Source organism: Gossypium arboreum, chromosome 7, assembly GCF_025698485.1.
Source record: "Gossypium arboreum isolate Shixiya-1 chromosome 7, ASM2569848v2, whole genome shotgun sequence".
NCBI lineage: Eukaryota > Viridiplantae > Streptophyta > Magnoliopsida > Malvales > Malvaceae > Gossypium > Gossypium arboreum.
Window position 1 is genome coordinate 75,623,552 of NC_069076.1, and position 5,880 is coordinate 75,629,431.

At 30.4% G+C, this 5,880-nt stretch overlaps 1 long non-coding RNA gene across 1 annotated transcript; it reads right to left on the reverse strand.

Moving 5' to 3' along the window:
• Positions 1-1,487: 1,487 nt before the first annotated feature.
• LOC108488663 (uncharacterized) lies at positions 1,488-2,288 on the reverse strand. Its single transcript, XR_001871794.2, has 2 exons — positions 2,025-2,288; positions 1,488-1,942 (listed from the first exon to the last, which is right to left on the reverse strand). It is a non-coding gene; the product is annotated as an uncharacterized LOC108488663 (long non-coding RNA).
• Between the last annotated feature and the right edge of the window lie 3,592 nt (positions 2,289-5,880).

The following is a 5,880-nucleotide window of genomic DNA, read 5'->3' on the forward strand; positions in this document are numbered from 1 at the left end:
GATCTTCCATAATAGGCTAGATATTCACCATGTAATCAACATAAAATATAAGGTTTACTAAATTGCCAACACCAAAATATGAAAACTGTCTCCACACAGATTTGGTGGGCAAGGGAGTGGGTACTCCCCTTGGTACCAAATTGCCGTTTTATATTTTTCAACAAACACAAATATTATATTTTTAATATTATTAAACGTACATATTTATATTTAATTTTATTAGTAAAAATTATATAATAAATTATTAATAGAACAAAATGATTATTTTAATAAATTTATTTTATATTATAAATTTATTTTAATAATAAATGTTAACATTAATAATAATTTGATATTTTAAGTAATATTCTTAAAATTTTATTGAAAAATATATTAATGTTTTAATAATAAATATATATTGCAATTTATAAACATTAAATATTTAATGTATAAAATATGAATATGAATGTTTTAATTATATAAACATGAATGTTTGTTTAAATCTAAGTTAATTCCATTTATTCCTTTCAGTTTTAATGTGTTACTATAAGCTTTCATGTTTGTATATATATAAAATGTAATTTTAAAGTAAGTTTTAATTAGATATTAGTTATTATTAAGTCTATAAATAATATTATCTTATTATAAAATAATTTTCAATTGTTAAAGAAAAATACTTCTATAATAGTTTTATAACAAATAAAATTTATGTTGTGTTTGTTTCATTAGAAACAAATTTCAAAAATGGTTTCAAAAAAATTTACATATTTTACAATTAATTATCTAAACATTAAAAATATCTTTTTTTCATAATATCAATTTTCAAAATTGTTCTAATGAAATCAAGACAAGGTCAGAATTTTAAAAAAATGTCTTCATGTTATGTATTTTGATAGATTTAAATTTTTACAATAATTTAATCATTTCTAATTTTGTTTAAAATAATGTTTTTAATCTCAAAAGTAAACTTTTTGGTTAATTCCATCAAATAATATAATTTATTATTTTAAACATTTGATGGAATGACATATACACCATTTTTATATAATTAGATTTTTCTTTTTACATATTTTACCAAAATATATATTCCACATTATCACATATTTGAAAAAAACACATCAAATTATTTAATAGCATTAACGGAAAAATTGAACTCATAATTTAAAATACACATTTTGGAAGATAACAAAAAAAAAAAAAAACTAAAAACGATAAGTTATAGTAGAGAAAAAAAAAAGCATAGTAACTAATTAAAACAAAGGGGCAGACTACCATTAAAGTGAACATACAAAAACTAGGGAAGACACCATTCTTGGGTTTAGTTTGCCTTTTAGTTGACTCATCATCATCATCATCGTGAATCATGATGTTCGTGATTCTCATTGATTTCACCTACTACATATTTCATTACTTAATCTTAATCATATAAAACTCACCAATTTGATACCTTGTCAATGTCTCATGCTTGAAGCAATTACAACTAATAATCTAAAACTGTTAAAAAGATATGCACAAGGAAAGGCGCGATCTAATATTGAAAAAGCCTGCAACTCTAGTATAGTTTATCCCAAAATGAAAGAAAAGCTTGAAAGAAACAATATGAATAGGATTAGGGAGTGGGAATAACATGGTCGATCATCTTTTCAGGGTCATGAAGTGATGATGATGAACCATCTCCAGTAAAATTGCAGAAATAAGAAACAAAAATGGCGAACCAAATGATGAGTGGGGTTACAAACAGAATAAGACCAAAGGGTACCAACCAAAGCTGACTATTTGTTGGATGATATTCATATCCCCACCATCCCAACATCAGGGCTCCGCTCAAACTCACCAAAAACGACCATAAGCAAGCTATGCATGTATGCACAACCTTCTTCAATTCCTCACTCTTCCTCTCTAATCGTTCTTCTTCATCAGAACCCATACCAACCTACAACCAAAACCTTTCTCTCCTTCGGCCCTGAATTTCCACAAAACACAAAGTATTTTTAGTCATAATATATAAATAGTCTTAGCTAATAATTACTCGAGAACTGAAAAACCTGTGTTGGAAGGGGAAGAAGCTGTAGATACGTAAGATTCTCTGAGTTTGGATGATGCTCATCCAAGTAAGACTGAGAAAAGTCCCAATTAGGCGTGGGTTCTTTTATAAAAGTCACTATCTTTGACGATAGCAATAGGAAAATAAAAATGTGAGGGAAGAAAATGATTGCGTTTCTGCTTTTATCAACTACCATTGATGCATGTATGAATCAAGGCGGAAAGATTCGTTTTGCAATTTTATAATGGTTTTCCTTGTTAATTTGACAGGTGCTTTGTTTTCTTGCAGAAACCATATTTGTATTGAAAGTTGAAACAGTTGAGCAAGAAATAAAAACTGATTTTATATGTTAGATTCTATCCATCTACCAAGGCATTGAAAATGAAGTTTCCTTGCAGGCTTGAACTCCAGCCAGATTTGGGCTAACATGACGAAATTAGTACTATTTTAGTAAGTGGGAGTTCACTTTTCCGATGGTTACGAGCAATATAACCAAGGAGACAAAGAAGACCTTTTGAGTGGGTATGGTTCATCTTTCCCAGAGTGTTGCCTGATATCTACATTTCTTTTTTCTTCTAAACTGAAAGTTGTTGGGTTGTAATCCAGAAAGGGGGGATAGAATGCAATGAGTTTGTTGTGCGTTAATAATTTTGACACGGGATTGCCTTTGCTTGCGTTGTGTGCATGTAAGGGAAATATAAATAAGACAACTAAAGAGTTCCCCAAGGTAACAATATTGGAGGAGTAGACAAATGAACGAAATTTATGTAACATAAATAAATAAAAAATAATTTTAAATTTCATGTATTAATAGTCATATATATTTAATGAGTCTGTCTTCACCCGCAGTGATTAAAGTTTTTATCATACACTCATTTGATACGGTTTTAAACGGTTCATTGAGTAAAATAATTTTGATTAATTCGGGTAGTTAAGTTTGAAACATGAAAAAGATACCATTGCAATGTTATTTTTCTTTGCTTAATTCAAAAAAAAAAGCAAAAACAACAAATGACACAATAACAACACTAATTTAAAATCATCATAACAAATACTACATTAAAAGTAAGAAAGTTTGAGACTTAAGTAATGAAATTTCCAAATAAAAAAAAAAAGATTCGAAAAAGTCAAGAAGAATAGAAGAAGGCCTGGTGTCAAACAGCACCCATTGACCTGCCGTCAAAATTTAGTAGTTATTACAGTCTATTTCCGCGCTTAACGAACTTGTTTTCTAGGCAATTTAGTATTTGTTATTATGTTTTCGGTATTTAGTAGTTAATATTAACACATTTTTTAGTGTTAATAACCTATTAGGCTGACACGGTCCTTAGGTAGGTTTAATTTGTGTATTTAAGAGTGCATGAGGCTTAATTTTAGGTCCAATTGACGTAGGAACTTGCGGCAAGTGTTGCACAAGCTTCTCGAGCCATGAAAGCACGACAAAAACTTCCAAAGCCATAAAATGACTGTTATGGCATGACATAAAAAGTCTATGGCGCGGCACGCACCCTGTGTTGAGCCATAGTAGCCTATGTTGAGCCATAGCCTGAACATGAGTCACAAGAAATGATGACTTATGTACACATATTGGGGATCAATCCATCCAAAAAACACAGTTTTTCTCATTCAATTTTCTTTGTATTTTCTTTTTATGTTCATTTAGTTGAAACTTTTCTATTCAGATGTGAAGACACTTGCAAGTGGAGATTGCATCGGATCTGCACTTCAATATATATTCATGAGCATTCTCTTATCTCTTATCTTTTCTTCTTTTATTTATATTTTGTTGATCTAACCAATCTGTCGTTGTATAAATATTAGAATAGATTTTTGCACTTCATTCATATCTTGCATGATTTGTTTATTGAACTAATTAATTCATCAAGTCGATTAATTGATAAAAGAATAAGGGTTCATAATAGAATTAGTTGGTACAAATTATGTGATCTTAAACCCTAGGCTTGACAACCTTAGGAAGTAATCAAAGGTGAATTGAGGTCGGAAGACAAGTTTGCCAAGTAAATCATAATTTATCTCGGTGGAGAAAGTGAGGTCATGAGATAAACGAGTATCTATCGATTAATTAATTAGTAAATGCTGGGAGGTAATACTAGTTAATTAATAATTCATATTAAAATCTGAATTCTGAAATTAGTTAATCTTCTATTTATTAATTAGGGATTTAATCGATCATAGGCTAAAGGCTCGCATTGTTGACACTAGGAATAGGAAATTTCATTAGGTTAATTTAGGTTAAGTAATTTAATTAGTTTAATTAATATTTTGGTTTGGATTTACACTACTAAATCGTGTTTCGATTAGATTAGTAATTATTTTTTTGTAATTAATTTAATAATAGTTTCTCCAATTTGCAATCCCTTAGGTACGATCCTTAGGATACTTACTAGTGTTACATTATAAACTTTACTATATTACAAATTGACTTGTATGCTTGCGGATAACGCCAATTTAATATTATATATTTTTAGTGTGATATTTATACTATAAATGATAACATGTTTATAGGCGGTCAAGTTGTTGCCGTCGTTGCCGAGGATTGCAATGGTGAAATTTTTATTAGATTGAGGGTGGGTTTGGATGGGCGATGGGGTGTGGTGCAGTGCATTTAGTTTACTTTTTGTCTCACGCTACAGTATCGCTATAATATCTATCTCATTGCCGCTGTTGTTTTTACACTAGCCGCAGGTAAACACACCACCCATCCAAACCCACCCTGATTACCATAAAATAATATTAATCAAAAGACAAACTAGCTAGATAGTGTTCTAAAATTTATTTTATTTTATTTTATTTTAGTGTGCAAAAAAAATTATTACGATTATTATTTTTTTACTTACCTTGTTTATTATCAGATTTAATCATGGATGTTGAGTTTTATAGGTTTCTGTATGACCACCTCCAGACGTACTAACGTCCAGAGTGTGAATACTGCAGTGAAAGATATATCAATGAGGCATTATCCCCAAGTATATGGGTCCAATTGTAATATAGTTGCAACGGGGTAGGTGAGTACTCCGAGGATTGTACCCAAGGGAGGCTAGTACTTGATCAGTTTTAACCTAAACACCGAAAGATCTAATTAGTACTTTGATTTAGTTATAGTACGATAGTAAAATAAAAGGGGATTTTTACAATAATAAAATAAAATAACATAAGAAAATAAAAGTTCAAGAGATCAAAATATAGAATAAATCAGATCTGATTATGGGTGATTAGCTTGCTTCAATAATCCATAGTAATTATCGTTTCATGTTTCTCGTCAATTAACTTGTCCCAACCCCAACAGAATCTTTTGATCTTCTACTCAAATAGCGAGTCAGCAAGGACTACTTATGTAACACCCCGTACCCGAGACCGCGGCCGGAGTCGAACACGAGGTGCTAACAGACATAATATATTTATTTTCACAGTCCATTTAAAAAATTCCAGACAGCTGGCTAACTGTGTCACTGTCACCTTAAAAATCATATCTTGAGTTCCACAACTCGAAAATCAGTTTCGTGATTTTTCCCTGAAACTAGACTCATATATGCATCTAAAAATTTTTTTCTAGAATTTTTGGTCAGGCCAATTAGTACAGTTTATTAGTTAAATTCTCCCATGTTACAGGGATCGACTACACTGACCTTCGCGCATTACGACTTGGATATCTCCCTGTACAGGGCTTAAATACTGATGCCATTTGTTTCTATAGAAACTAGACTCAAAGAGGAATCTACAAATATATGGCATGACTCCTAATTATGTCTGGTTAATTTATAATGAATTTCCAAAGTCGGAACAGGGAATCCAGAGACCGTTCTGGCCCTATTTCACGAAAACCTAAATATCTCTTA